Source organism: Gopherus flavomarginatus, chromosome 25, assembly GCF_025201925.1.
Source record: "Gopherus flavomarginatus isolate rGopFla2 chromosome 25, rGopFla2.mat.asm, whole genome shotgun sequence".
Taxonomy (NCBI): Eukaryota; Metazoa; Chordata; order Testudines; family Testudinidae; genus Gopherus; species Gopherus flavomarginatus.
The window spans coordinates 14,408,157-14,424,155 of record NC_066641.1 but is presented as its reverse complement, the minus strand read 5'-3'; the positions used below and the strand labels follow the sequence as shown (position 1 = coordinate 14,424,155).

Sequence of the window (15,999 nt, the reverse complement as noted above, 5' to 3'; positions counted from 1 at the left end):
CGGGGGGGGGCTCGGAGGGGGGGGCGGTCCCGGGCCCGTGGGGGGGCTCGGGAGGGCTCGGAGGGGGGGCGGTGCCGGGCCCGTGGGGGGCTCGGGGCGGGCTCGGAGGGGGGGCGGTGCCGGGCCGCGGGGCGTTCGGGGGGGGCTCGGAGGGGGGGCGGTGCCGGGCCCGTGGGGGGTTCGGGGGGGGGGCGGGGCCGGGCCCCTGGGGGGCTCGGGGGGGGCGGGGCCGGGCCGCGGGGCGGGGCCGGGGGGAGGGACCGGCGGGGGCAGAGCCGGCCCGGAGCCGAGTCGGGAGCAGCCGCCGCGGAGCGAAGCCGGAGCCGCCGGCGCGGCCGGAGGTAGGAGGGGGCCGGGCCGGGCCGGGCCGGGCCGGGGAGCGGGGCCTGCGGGCAGCGGGGTAAACAAGGGAAGGCGGCAGCGCGCGGCCTGGCCGGGCCCGCGGGGGCTGCGACACAGACACAGACACAGACACAGACACAGACTGACTGACACACACAGCCACTGACTGACACACAGAATGACTGACACTGACTGACACACACAGCCACTGACTGACTGACTGACACACAGACTGACTGACACACACAACCACTGACTGACCGACTGACTGACACACACAGACCGACTGACTGACTGACACACAGACTGACTGACACTGACTGACACACACAGCCACTGACTGACTGACTGACACACAGACTGACTGACACTGACTGACACACACAGCCACTGACTGACTGACTGACACACAGACTGACTGACACACACAGCCACTGACTGACACACAGAGTGACTGACACTGACTGACGCACACAGCCACTGACTGACTGACACACACAGAGACTGACTGACACACACAGCCACTGACTGACTGACACACACAGCCACTGACAGACAGACACTGACTGACACACACAGCCACTGACTGACACTGACTGACACACACAGCCACTGACTGACTGACACACAGACTGACTGACACACACAGCCACTGACTGACTGACACACAGACTGACTGACACACACAGCCACTGACTGACTGACACACAGACTGACTTGACACACACAGCCACTGACTGACACACACAGCCACTGACTGACACACACAGCCACTGACTGACTGACACACACAGCCACTGACTGACTGACACACAGCCACTGACTGACACACACAGACCGACTGACTGACTGACACACAGACTGACTGACACTGACTGACACACACAGCCACTGACTGACTGACTGACACACAGCCACTGACTGACTGACTGACACACAGACTGACTTGACACACACAGCCACTGACTGACACACACAGCCACTGACTGACTGACTGACACACACAGCCACTGACTGACACACACAACCACTGACTGACCGACTGACTGACACACACAGACCGACTGACTGACTGACACACAGACTGACTGACACTGACTGACACACACAGCCACTGACTGACTGACTGACACACACAGCCACTGACTGACTGACTGACACACAGACTGACTTGACACACACAGCCACTGACTGACACACACAGCCACTGACTGACACACAGAGTGACTGACACTGACTGACGCACACAGCCACTGACTGACTGACACACACAGCCACTGACAGACAGACACTGACTGACACACACAGACTGACTGACACACACAGCCACTGACTGACACTGACTGACTGACACACAGCCACTGACTGACTGACACACAGAGACTGACTGACACACACAGCCACTGACTGACTGACACACACAGCCACTGACTGACACTGACTGACAGACACACACAGCCACTGACAGACACTGACTGACACACACAGCCACTGACTGACTGGCACACAGACTGACTGACACTGACTGACACACACAGCCACTGACTGACTGACACACAGACTGACTGACACACACAGCCACTGACTGACTGACACACAGACTGACTTGACACACACAGACTGACTGACACACACAGCCACTGACTGACACACAGCCACTGACTGACTGACACACAGCCACTGACTGACACACACAGCCACTGACTGACTGACACACACAGCCACTGACTGACACACACAGACCGACTGACTGACTGACTGACACACAGACTGACTGACACTGACTGACACACACAGCCACTGACTGACACACAGCCACTGACTGACTGACTGACACACAGACTGACTTGACACACACAGCCACTGACTGACACACACAGCCACTGACTGACCGACTGACACACAGAGTGACTGACACTGACTGACGCACACAGCCACTGACTGACTGACACACACAGAGACTGACTGACACACACAGCCACTGACTGACTGACTGACACACACAGCCACTGACAGACAGACACTGACTGACACACACAGACTGACTGACACACACAGCCACTGACTGACACTGACTGACACACACAGCCACTGACTGACTGACACACAGACTGACTGACACTGACTGGCACACACAGCCACTGACTGACACACACAGCCACTGACTGACTGACACACACAGCCACTGACAGACAGCCACTGACTGACACACACAGACTGACTGACACACACAGCCACTGACTGACACACACACAGCCATTGACTGACTGACACACACAGCCACTGACTGACACACACACAGACTGACTGACACACACACAGCCACTGACTGACACACACACAGCCACTGACTGACACACACACAGCCACTGACTGACTGACACACACAGCCACTGACTGACTGACTGACACACAGACGGACTAACACTGACTGACACACACAGCCACTGACTGACTGACTGGCACACAGCCACTGACTGACACTGACTGACACACACACAGCCACTGACTGACTGACACACAGACGGACTGACACTGACTGACACACACAGCCACTGACTGACTGACTGACACACAGACTGACTGACACTGACTGACGCACACAGCCACTGAGTGACTGACTGACTGACACACAGCCACTGACTGACACTGACTGACACACACAGCCACTGATTGACAGACACTGACACACAGACACAGACTGACAGACGCTGACACACAGCCACTGACTGACTGACACACAGACACTGACTGACACACACAGACACTGACTGACAGACACAGACTGACTGACACTGACTGACACACACAGCCACTGACTGACTGACTGACACACAGACACTGACTGACACTGACTGACACACACAGCCACTGACTGACAGACACTGACACACAGACACAGACTGACTGACACACACAGACTGACTGACACACACAGACACAGATTGACAGACACAGACTGACTGACACTGACACACACACACAGATTGACTGACACACACTGACACTGACTGACAGCCACTGACTGACACACACTGACACTGACTGACACTGACAGCCACTGACTGACTGACACACACAGGCACTGACTGACTGACAGACACAGACTGACTGACACACACAGCCACTGACTGACAGCCACTGACTGACACACGCAGACACTGACTGACAGACACTAACACACACAGACACTGACTGACAGACACTGACTGACAGACACACACAGACACAGACTGACTGACAATGACTGACACACACAGCCACTGACTGACACACACAGCCACTGACTGACACACAGACACAGACAGACAGACTGCCGTTGACAGAGACAGACTGACAGAGAGAGACACCGACTGACACACACAGACAGACAGCTATAGACAGACTGCCATTGACAAAGACAGGCTGACACACACACACACACAGAGGCAGACAGATGCTGACAGACAGACGCAGACTGCCATAGACAGACAGACACTGACTGACACACACAGACAGACAGCCATAGACAGATTGCCATTGACAGGCTGATGCTGCCAGGCTGTCGGGTGAGACAGAGGCCCAGATAGACCATCACTGGTCTGGGTCATCCCGAGTGGCTGTGGGGAAAGCGAGGCAGGAGGAGTCCTGTGGGGCGCAGGTCCCTGTGGCAGGAGGTGGCAGGACCCCAATTCCCCCCCTCACCTGTGGCTGATGGTTCCCCACCTGCACCTTGAGCTGTGAACGCAGGAGGCAGGTTGCTTTGGCTCCCCAGTTCTTGGGGTGGGGTTGTGAACCCAGCGAGAGGAGTGGGACGTTTACTTCCCAGATGCAGGGTGAGGACATTCCCATGTGCTGCCCTCTCCCCTCCTAAGTCCTTGAAGGAACCTCACACTCCCTCCTTGCGGAAGAGACTGGTTTCACAGAGCCATCAGAAAAGCCGAAGTGGGTCACAGCAAAGGTTCACCTAGCCCAGGGTCCTGTCTTGTGACCGTGGCCAGTGCCAGGTGCCCAGAGGGAATGAACAGAACAGAGAATCAGCAAGTGATCCATCCCCTGCCGCCCATTCCCAGCTTCTGGCAAACAGAGGCTAGGGGACCATCCCTGCCCAGCCTGGCTAATAGCTATTGATCGACCTGTCCTCCAGGAATGTAAGGTTGTTGTTTTTTTTTTTTTTAACTCTGTTATAGCCTTGGCCTTCACAACATCCTCTGGCAAGGAGTTCCACAGGTTGACTGTGCATTTGTGAAAAAATACTTCCTTTTGTTTGTTTTAAACCTCCTGCCTATTAATTTCATTTGGTGACCCCTAGCTCTTGTGTTTTGACAAGGAGTAAATAACACTTCCTTATTTACTTTCTCCACAACATTCATGATTTTATAGACCTCTATCATATCCCCCTTAGTCATCTTTTTTCCAAGCCAAGAAGTCCCAATCTTATTAATTTCATCTAATACGGCAGCCGTTCCATACCCCTAATAATTTCTGTTGCTCTTTTCTGAACCTTTTCAAATTCCAATATATCTTTTTTGAGATGGGGTAACCACATCTTCACACAATATTCCAGATGTGGACATACCATGGAGTTATATAGAGGCCAGGGTTAGTGCATGATCCTTCTTGTCACTTGGGGGTGTGCCCGCTCTTAACTGGCACTGCCCTTGTTCCGCCTCTCTGTTGCCCAGTGAAGTTTTATCTCGTGCTGTAGTTCAAAGCGCTGCATGAAAGTCTGCTCGTGGTGATTGCGCTCGGGATAGTAGCTGATTTGGCTAGAGCCAGGGGTGTCTGGTGGAGGAAAGCCACTCCCACCAGCTGTGTCTCATTGAGCAGGTTGGAAACAAACCAGCTTCCAGTGTTTTGCTAGCTCCAGCAGTGGTGGTGGCGTTGCAGTGCACTGCTTTAACTACCTCAGTGCAGCTAAAGCTGTGTACCTGCCACCCTTCCTCCCCGCCCCCCGTGTGGCTGAGGTTTTGCCAGTATGACAGGGCTTTTACCAGTATAGCTTATTCCCATATGGGACGGACAATATGCTGTATTGGTACAAGGCACCTTTATGCTGGTATAACTGCATCCACAGCAGGGATTGTACTGGTACACCTATGTCAGTAACAAATCACCTGCCAGCCCACTTAGGTATGCTGGTACAAAACCTGTGGTTGGCCAGACATAAGAGAGGGCAAGAGTGTGTGTGACTGCAGTGTTGTACAACAGGGCACTGACCTTGTCAGGGCCTCTAGGCCTGACTGCAATATGCATAGTTAATAATAGTTTTGACCTGCTTGAAGCAAAGCTATGCAACATGGTAGGAAAAAGGCTTGTGCTTTCCCTGCACCAGAGCTAATGCCGTGGTAGGAGACCACCTGAAGGACCCTAGCGTAGGAAGACAAGGAGGGCAGGAGATCTTGCTGGATGGGTGAATCAGTGACAGGGCAGAGGAGATGCCAGCCACGGAGGACAATTTGAACAAGTAAAAAGAAATGGAATGTTTTGTGTTGTCAAAGCCCTGATCCTGTCATTGGACCCATACGGAGCCCTATAGGCTTCACCAGGACTACGTGCAGGTGCATGGGTCTGTCTGCTCAGGCCCAGTTGTAGGATTGGGGCCCAAGTGTTCACTTCTGAAATGCACAGTCCCCAGTTTGCATTGCCCAGAAACCAAAGTGAAACCAACATCTTGGGTTTAGAATTGTTTTGTACCTGCCCTTTGAAGAGGGGATTTCTTCAAACTCCTGCTTCACAGGAGCCAGGATGGGGTGGGGAGGAAGTGTTAAAGTCGACCAAGAGAGGTAACAGCTTTGTAAATATTTTGGTCATTGTGAAACTCAGTGTCACTAAACTCGACGTAAAAAACCCCAGCCCCTAGGTGCAGGCCGTAGGTAGTTTTTGCAGTGTCAGTACCAGGGCCTTAATGCCAGCAGTGTGTTTGTGTGGTGAGAGCAGAAACAAGATACTTAATTTAGTTCTCAAGCTGGTTGCATGGAATCTCACAGAGCCAGCATAACCTCTCTTCTTATCCTAGGCAAGGCCTATAGGGTGTGAAAGACCGGTCTCATGTGGCCCTCACGCAGTGTCCTTTCTGGAGTGACCTCCATACTGTGCTTGGGGTATAGGTCATCAGTCTGAAATGTTGGACTTCTTGCTCCTCCGCACAACGTTATCCGCTCCCCCAAGCTACTTCAGTGCAGACAAGGAATGATAGGCCAGTTAGGATTGGCTGGCATGGTAGAGTCCCTGGCCTGGAGGTTTCAGAGTAGCAGCTGTGTTAGTCTGTATCCGCAAAAAGAACAGGAGGACTTGTGGCACCTTAGAGACTAACACATTTATTGTAGCATAAGCTTTCGTGGGCTACAGCCCACTTCATCGGATGCATGGGTTGGAAAATACAGTAGGAAGATAGATAGCTAGATACACACACACAAACAGAGAAGATGAAACAATGGATGTTACCATACCTTGGAGGTGACTGTGAGGATGGAGGTGAGCGTTCAGCCTGCTGCCTCGCTCCAGCTACCGTCTGCATTCCATGTTGTACAGGTGAGAAAGTAGGTTTCGCCTCTGTAGCTTAAACCTCCAGGGCATGTTGCCGTAGTCTGTATTATTTGTATTAGCATAGCACCCAGGAGACCTATTCATGGACCGGCGCCTCACTGTGCCAAGCACTGTGCAAATGGTACAAACCAGATGGTAGCACGACACTACTTGGCACTTTCCCATATGTGTCTCTTTGTACATAGGCGTTTCGTTTCCTAGCCGTGTGTGTCATCCCAGGAACTGGGCTGAGGACAGTTGAAATGCTGAAATCCAAACAACTGAAGAAAGGGTCATTTTCATGTTTTTAATGAGGCAAAGGGACTTTTGGTAGTTTTTGTCGTCTTCTTTATTCAGTTTTTAACATTACCATTTTGTTTCAGATTCAGTAATGGGTGATAGAGTGACTCTGCAGAAAAACCTGCGGGGCTTAGGGACAGGGACTGTTTGTAAATGGCTTCTGGCTGTGGAAGGGAGATCTGATACTCAGTAGCACTTCACACCCTCCCGAGGTGGGGCAATCACAAACAAGGCCTGGTAGACACTCCCTGTTGCAGCAGTGCAGCTTACCCCCCCCCCCCGGTGCAGACAAGATTTGCACTGGTGCAATGTGACTTGCACCAGGGCAGCTTACTCCAGTTTCAGACTAGGATAGGCAGCAAGGTGCAAAGGGAGTTAGCAGTGGTGCAGATCCACCAGTGGTGGATGTCCCAGTGTAGACAAAGGCAGAGCATCACTAGCCACCTCCCAGCTCCATGATTATCCCCATGTTACTGAGGAGGAGGAGGCCTTGCCCGGGGTCACCAAGGGAATTATTGGCAGTCTGGGAGTACAATTTGGGAATTTTGGGGTGCTGGGTTTCTGCCCAGACCACTAGACATACTGCTTGGCACCCAGGGGGCGTGAGCAGCAGGGTGGATTACTTAGGTCTAGTCTGCAGGAACTAGTTGGTTGGTTGGTTGGTTCACAGTCTGGTAGCTCTCAGGATTGTGCAGGCTGAATCTAGACTCTGGCCCCTTTCGAGGCTGGGGTCTCGCTTAGCGCCAGGCCGGTGCTGTATCACGCTGTGAGTGGGACAGAGCTGTGCAGCACTGGCTGCCCCTTACCAGGCTTTGCCCCATGTTGCGTGTTGTGTAACGTGTTTAGAGCAGGCAAGGAATCTGCGGGATCTTATTTCATTCACCGCGCTGCCCTGGGAGCCGAGTTGGGGGCTGTTTGAGGGCTTGTGAGTAACAATACCCTTCAGCTCCAGCCTGTTGGGCCCATTGGCTAGACTGCACTGCCCCTACTGTATTATGAGCTCAGGTTCTGGTAATCAGCTGAAGGCCACAAAGTTAGGTTGTTGTTTCTTTGCAGTAGCACTTGCTGCACGCCAGCACCTTTCCAAACATGTAAGGATGGCCCCTGCTCCCAGGGACTCGCAGCTGAATGACAAAGGTCAGTGGAAGCGGGGCACAGACAGGCAGCTTACATACAGCTCATACACAGACCCAGGAGATTCACTATCGCAGCAGGGCAGAGGTGTCTTTAAGAGGGACTGAAATGTGGACAGGCTGGGGCCCAGCAGAGGAACTCAGGGTGGTTCAGTGTTGCCTGAGGGGGTGCACCTGGGTAGGGACTGGGAGAAGCTGGTGACGAAACTGGCTGCCTTAGCAGAGTGCATTGGCAAAGAGAAGCTGCTCTCTAGCTTAGAAGCAAAGTTTCAGAGACTTGTGGGGTTTTTTTTTGTTTTGCTGAAGCGTAGGTACAAACCCTTCCCTTTGGAAAAGGAAAACCCTGAGGAGACAGGCAGTGGTGGAGCTGCAGGTCTCAACTCCCTATGACAGCGGGAGACTGGCCTGTCTAATGTCCAGGCACTCAGATGTGAAGAGCAGGAGGCAGCTTGGCTGGGTGGGAATCAGCTCGATTCTAACATTCTTTTATGAAGCGAAGCTTTTCCCACTCGTTTGCCTCAGGGATGTTCAGTTCGTCTCTGGAAGAGTAAGAAGAATCTTGGCTTCCGGCAGCACTTTGAGCTGCTGTCCAAGCACAGGGCCGTTGAATGTGTTGGCACTCAGCATGTCTGATTGTGGGTGCTGAGCTCCTGGGAAAAGCAAACCCTGCGTGGCCTGGCGTTTCTGCCTGTGTCTGTGGGCTCGCTCCTGCGGGATCCCCCAGCGAGGCCTGGACACGTGATGAGTGTCTGGCTGGGTGGCTGCTGCTCCGATTCAGTCCCCTACTGTAACACAGCTGCAGGATATTCGCCTGGTGTGGTTTCAGTTCCCTTTTCATGGTGACATTGAGAAGAGGGCGGACCCCTTGTTCTGCCTTCCGCATCTCAATGTTGGGCTGACTCAGTGATGCAGGTCCTGTTTCAAATTTCATCACCACCTGTGAGGGACCTGACCCTGGATGGGTGTGGATGTGGATGGAGCCAGCCAGAGACACTTCTTCTCTCTGAGGCTGTTGGCACTAGGGAAGTGTGGGGCATGGGGACACTGACACGGTACCTTTCGTAGAGTTCATCGTATATACAGTTAACTCCGTGAGTGCTGGTGAGGCAGAGCACGAGTGTTCTAGGGCTTGTCTATGCATAGAAGTTGCTCCGGGATAGCTCATGCTTACTGGCTGGCCTGTGTTCATGCTGTGGCAAGCAAGCCGCATCGCTTTTGAAACTCTCTATCCACATGGTGCTGTGCTGCCCTGATTGCAGCCTGTCGCTGTGCAGGTTGGTATCCCAGGATAACTTGCGTGCCTCCAGGCCAGCAGCATCTAGGCTGTTTCTGGGGCGGCTTTGGGACGCTGTCTGGAGGCTGGAGCAATGTGCACTGGAGTCATGCTCTCAGGATGGACGAGGGAACAGCAGGGGCTGCAGGCAGAGGTGATGTGGAAGGAGGTGTCATGTGCCGGGGCGCTGAGATAGCCTGTATTGTCATAATGGACAAGTAAGACTGTCTCCTGCCGGAGCTTGTACTGCAACAGCCCTCTCCTCCAGCCCCTAGGGGCACCTCCTTAAAACCACCTTGCGTGCCACCCCTGGGTTTGGCATCAGACCTCCAGCCATGGCATGCAGGATCGGTACCTCTCTGACTCCAGTGTCAGAAATCAGCAGAAGCTCTCGAGTGTCAGCTGGGGATTACCGTGTTCCCTTTGGGAGCAGGTTTGCACCTGCAGGAGAGCAGATGCCCACAGTTTGAGCATAAAGAGTGATGGTAGAGTCTCTTGCCTTCCAATGCAAGTGACAGTCTCGTAGGAGAGGACAGGGTGGCAACAAGGCCATGGTAGTGGTGTCTGGGGCCCTGTGGGGAATGTTTGCTCTGCTGGTCTGGGGATGGAGCCCAGCAGCCACTAGGGTTCTCAGCGCTTGATTTGCTGCCATATCTCAATGGAGCTGCCTTGCCGAGAGCCGGGGAAGCTTTGACCCCAGATAAGCAGTGAAGTCTCTGCTCATGGGATTTCCCGGCTCGGTCTAGCTGATGCAAAATCCCTGCTCCCTGTGCTCACCACTGCAGAGGTGTGATGGAGCAGTTGATGGCTGTGCGCCGCAGAGTACAATGAAGAAGCCCCTTTGACTCAGGCCTTGGCTACACTCACACTTTACAGCGCTGCAACGGGGGTGTGAAAAAACACCCCCCTGAGCGCTGCAAGATACAGCGCTGTAAAGCGTCAGTGTAATCAGGGCAGCAGCTGTGGCCCCTAGCTTCCAAGAAGACTCCGGGAGGGAGCTGTGGCGCCCAGCATGCTTTAGGATCTCCAGGTGAAAAGATGGTTGTAGAAGTGCAATGTGTTACCCTCCGGTCTCTAGAAAGGCCCAGGTGGTGCTCAGAGCCCCGTGGCAGGAAATGTGAGTCAGACACTTGGGGGAATCCACTCAGCTGATTTTAAAAGCCGCTTTCTCAATGGGTTTGGCTTGAAGCCACAGGCAGCCAGGTGGGGGTGGGATCTGTTTGCAAGAGGGGGCAGGAGCAGGAAGTCCCAATCGGTGGGGCACCTGTTCCAGTTGAAGGAGGGCTCAGGCCTGTCCAGCCCCATGTCCCTGACCGGTTTCTGCTGCTTTCCCAGCACTCTGGTGTAGCAGGCTCAGAGGATGGGTGGGGGCTGGGCTGGTGGCTAGGTAGAGAGCATTGGGGGCCCCTCGGGCAGGGCTGGCTCCAGGCACCAGCCCAGCAAGCAGCTGCTTGGGGTGGCCAACGGAGAGAGGCAGCATGTCTGGGTCTTTGGCGGCAATTCGGCAGCGGGTCCCTCATTCCCTCTCGGAGCGAAGGACCAGCTGCCAAATTGCCGCCTAAGTCTGAAGCGGCGGCGGTAGAGCTGCACATCGTGATCGCGGCTTTTTCTTTTCTTTTCTTTTCTTTTTGCTTCTTGGGGTGGCAAAAACCCTGGAGCCAGCCCTGCCCTCGGGCATACAGCTCCTTGCCTTCAAAGGGCAACACTGGCCCTGCTGAACCAGAGCCGCCTGCAGTGCCCCACCCCAGCCACAGGCTGGTGTCCCCCAGCTTCAGCCTTTCCTCCCCTAAGCCAGGCCTTGGTGGTGTCATTGCTGAGACTGGGCATCATCTGGGGATCTGGGAAGGAGCCTGAGCATCAGGAGGGTTATCTGAATGGAGAAAAGTCACTGGAAGGAATCCTAAGTCGTCAGAGACCTGAGTCCCCTTCCCTGGTCCCGGCGGTTCAGACCTTTGCTCGTGCGGGATGCTCAGGGAGCCCAGCAGCTTCTATCACCTCATGGGGGTTCGGTTTATAAAACTCCTCAGGGGTGTGGAGAGAGAGAGGGGCCGTCACTGCCAGGGTGAGGAGAGGCTGCTCACTTCGAGGTGGTGCTGCTGGTTAAACGTAAGCCTGGCCCTCCCCATTCTCTTCCTGGGGGACTTCCCTGATACCTCGCTCATCACCCTCCTGCTTCCCTGATAGGGCGACCAGACAGCAAATGGGAAAAATTGGGACGGGGCTGGGGGGTAATAGGAGCCTAAGTAAAAGACCCAAAAATCGGGACTGTTCCTATAAAATCAGGAGATCTGGTCACCAGGGCCGGCTCTAGCCATTTCGCCGCCCCAAGCACGGCGGCACGCCGCGGGGGGCGCTCTGCCACTCGCTGGTCCTGTGGTCTGGTGGACCTCCCGCAGACGTGGCTGCGGAGGGTCCACTGGTCCTGCGGCTCGGGTGGACCTCCCACAGGCGTGCCTGCGGATGCTCCACCGGAGCCACGGGACCAGCGGACCCTCTGCAGGGACGCCTGCGGGAGGTCCATCGGAGCCGCGGGACCAGCGGACCCTCTGCAGGGATGCCTGCGGGAGGTCCATCGGAGCCGCGGGACCAGCGGACCCTCTGCAGGGACGCCTGCGGATGCTCCACCGGAGCCGCGGGACCAGCGGACCCTCTGCAGGGACGCCTGCGGGAGGTCCATCGGAGCCGCGGGACCAGCGGACCCTCTGCAGGGACGCCTGCGGGAGGTCCACCGGAGCCGCGGGACCAGCGGACCCTCTGCAGGGACGCCTGCGGGAGGTCCATCGGAGCCGCCTCCGGGCGACTGGCAGAGCGCCCCCCACGGCATGCCGCCCCAAGCACGCGCTGGGGCCTGGAGCCGGCCCTGCTGGTCGCTCTATTCCCTGAGCTCCGTCTCCGCTGTAAGCTGAATGCTTCCCTGAGCCAGAGGAGGTAGCTGGATCCGGGGGGACCCTTTGCTCGGCTGAGCCAGGCTCTCGGCTCGGCTCCGTGTCTAGACAAAGCAGCCTGGGCAGCTCTTTTGTTTTCTGATGTGCCTTTCTGGGGTGGGGGGGTGTTTACAAACCCAGGGGCTTTGTTCCTGCAGCCTGTTCACCCAGGGGCAGCAGGTGTGTTGGGAGGGTCTGAGCCCCTCTGCCTGCCTGATGGCACAGGGAGAGGTTTAGCCTCTGCCGCTTGAGAGAAGCTGCTTTGCCGTCAGCTGCTTCTCCCTGCGGCGTTGGGAAACGTCAGGGGGAGGCGCGTATGTGTACACAGCTTCCTGGATGATAGGGGGGAGCTGAGCGCTGATAAAGCGGAATCCGCCCATCTAGCTGCACCAGAGAGGGGACGGGAGTGCTTGCTGCTGCTTGCAAAACAAAATACGGTCGTTGGGGCACGTTTCCTCTGCTGCAGACGCTCACGGTCGGCTTAGCTGGGGATCCAGGTTTTACCTTGGAGCAGCAGGCTGGATTCCCACCCGGGCTGTACGGCTTCCTGGACGGGAATGTTATAGTCCAGCCGTAACATGCTCACGGCTTGTTCTTTATTTCAACAGTTGGTAAGTTTTGCAATCTCTGCTTTGGCCCTGGCTTCTGGCCTCCTTGCTGTTGTGACATGGAGATTTTGGTTTGCGACACGGCTGTGTGTGTGCTCGGGGGGATTGCGTGCTCCATTGTCGATGTGAAAGCTGAGCGCGGTGTGCACATTCCTGTGTGTGTCCCCAGCACAAACACTGGCTGCTCAGCTTTGCGGGGGGAAGGGGCAGGACTCTTGCCTGTTGTGTGTCATAACCCTTCCCAGGCTGAGGACGGGTGTCCGGGGCTTGCGAGTCTCCCCCATTTGTTGTTGTTTTCTGAAACGCAGCCGTGGCATTTCTGGTGTGCGACGTGTGTGCTGGGCTTGGCTTCTGCAGCCTGACGGGCCTCTCTCCGGCCTGCTGAGCCCATTAGTCACCTGGGCCCTTCAGGAGTGCTTCGAGTGGGAGTGCTGCTTTCCCAGGGCAAGGGGCTGGGTGCCACCACGTTCCCGGGTTCCCTGGAGTCCTGAGCGGAAGAGAGAGCAGGTTTCTGGGAGCTCAGATGGCAGTGGGGAGGAGGGGGAGGTTGTCACCGTATGGGAGCAGGCCCCCCTTCCCCAGGGTCTGCGCTGTGCCTGCCTCCCAAAGGGCAGTGTGGGCCCAGCTCCGCTCCCCCCAACCTCTCTGGCTCCCTTCTGTATGGAGCCAGGAATGAGATCCCACCGCGTGCCGGCCAGCTCATCACCCCACTTCTGGCTTTGAACCTCTTGTTTTTCCAGGCTCCTCTGTTAGTCCTATGTCTAATTTTAGTCAAGTCCCTTTTCCAAATCTGCTCTCCAGGGACTTTTGTTATACACCTCTGCCTTTAACTCCCGGCAGCAGCTGTTGGTTCAGCACAGTTGTTTGGTGTGCTCAGAAACGCTCCCTTTATTTCCCAGCAGGTTTCCAAGGATCCGTTGATTTTCTGTTTCCACTGAGCTTCCTTCGTTCTCGGTCCATGGTTCACACTAGCCCACTCTTCCTCCCGTTTAATGGGTCTTGTGAACCATTCCTCTCGCTTTGTTTGCCCTGTGGCTTGGTCAGGACAGACAGGGGAGGGCTATGGAGTGTCGATTTCTGGAGTTAGTCTATAAGGTGCCACAGGATTCTTTGCTGATTTCTGGAGTGCTAGCCAGAGATGTTTATGGGTGGGGGCTGCAGGCTCTAGGGTGGCCCGGGTGGGTTCAAACTATTCTTGCGGGACATTCTGGTCACTGAACCTTGGCCCAGGCAATTTCTGTTGTGCAGTTGCTGTTGGGGTGCGAGAGGCTGGGGGAGCCCAGGCTCATAGGGAAGACATGCAGAAATGAACACGTCACATTTTTGATCAGATGAGAGAAAGCTTCATCAAAGCGCAAGCTTGTGAGTGTGATGCCAAATCCCAGAAGCTTTACAGACAGAGATGCCTTCACAGCTCCTGGGCCATCCAGTGTGCCAGTTCCCAGCCCCTGCAGGGCCCCAGGGACATGCCAGAGCTGGTGTGGAGTGCAGCCAGCAGTACTGAGAGGGGTGTGTGAAACTGTTCATTGCAATGTGTGTCAGCAACGAAAGAGTGAATTGCAGCTCGCCTTTAACCTGGAGTGGGCTAGGTGCCTGCAGTCAGAGCCGGTTTCCAGGGGTTTATTGGCAAAGGAGGGTCAGCGGGGCTGTGATGGGCAGGTTCAGGCAAGGTGCAGATGTGCTGGTCATTAGTCTGGAGTTGGCACATGAGTGCCCACATGGCTTGGGGGTGCTGGTCCATTCAGTGCAAAGGGTTTGTCGCCGTTGGTGTTGGCATCCCAGAAGAGGCTGTGCCTGTCCTTACCTCTGAAGGGTTTGATTGAGAGTGGCCCCAGACTCCTTGCAGACAAGGCCTGCTTGGTTTGAGACGTAAGTGTGTCTTTGCAATGCCCTGGGCTTGGCTGAGACCTGGAAAAAAATGAGGTGGCTGCTTCCCAGGTCGGACACAGACCCTTCCCTGTTTCCCTTTGTTCCTTCCCCGGTCGGGTCCTGTCTCCCTTTATTCCTCCCCAGGTCAGACACGTACCCTTCCCCGTCTCCCTTTGTTCCTCCCTCAGCTGGGTCCCCTCTCCCTTTATTCCTCCCCAGATCAGACATGGACCCTTCCCTGTCTCCCCTTTTAGTCTCTAATTGAAGCAGAAGGCAAAGCTAGCTCTGTTTGTCAGGCTGTGCATCTGTGCCATGCAGAGCGGCCCTGCCAAGGCCCAGTTACTGGCAGTGGTATCGGGCTGCATTAGGGTTAGTTGCTGATATGCTGATATACCCGATTCCCCTCCCCAGGGTGTGGTCATTGCCACTGCAGGCGCAAGTCACGTTCTTGCGCTAAGGCAAGTGCCGGTTTTGCACTTGCTCTGAGGTGCTGGGAGTATGTCAGATACGTGGGGACGGCTTAGTGCTCCACAGACTCAAACGGCCAGTGGGTTTTTATTTCATTATTTTGGGGGCGGCTTCTCCATAATGCAACCTATAAAGCTGGGGGCAGCTTTACACAGAAGTTTTCCATTGAAAAATGCAGGTTTGTCGAAATCAAAACGTTTTGTGGGAATGTTTCAATGTCAATTAAAATGTTGATGGAAAAAGTCCAAATTAAACATTGTGATTTTTATATTAAAGTAGTAATATTAATACAATGTTTATATAATACTCAATTTTAGGAACATATTACATTGTATTTCATATTTAAATACAATGTAAAAGTCAAAATGATAAAGTGGAAACAAAACATTTCAGCGGTCCCAAATTGAAGCAATTGTTCTATTTCGTTTTGCAGGAAATTTTAAGATTTCAGCTTTTTCTTTTCAATCCAGAATGGTTTTATCCCAAAATGTCAGAATTTCCTCCAGAATAGAAATCCCAGCTCCTGAACCCCTAATCTCAGCCCAGAGGAGAGTCTGTTTTCCTTCCCTACCCTG

General features: G+C 54.7%; 1 protein-coding gene across 1 annotated transcript in view; it reads left to right on the top strand.

Annotated features, from left to right (window-relative positions):
• The first annotated feature begins 12,884 nt into the window (after positions 1-12,884).
• LOC127040439 (signal transducer and activator of transcription 5B) overlaps positions 12,885-15,999 on the top strand; it is a 39,775-nt gene continuing 36,660 nt past the window's right edge. The window contains exon 1 of the mRNA XM_050934585.1: positions 12,885-13,090. The gene's annotated coding sequence lies outside the window, so the exon portion shown is untranslated. The remainder of the gene's footprint in view (positions 13,091-15,999) is intronic.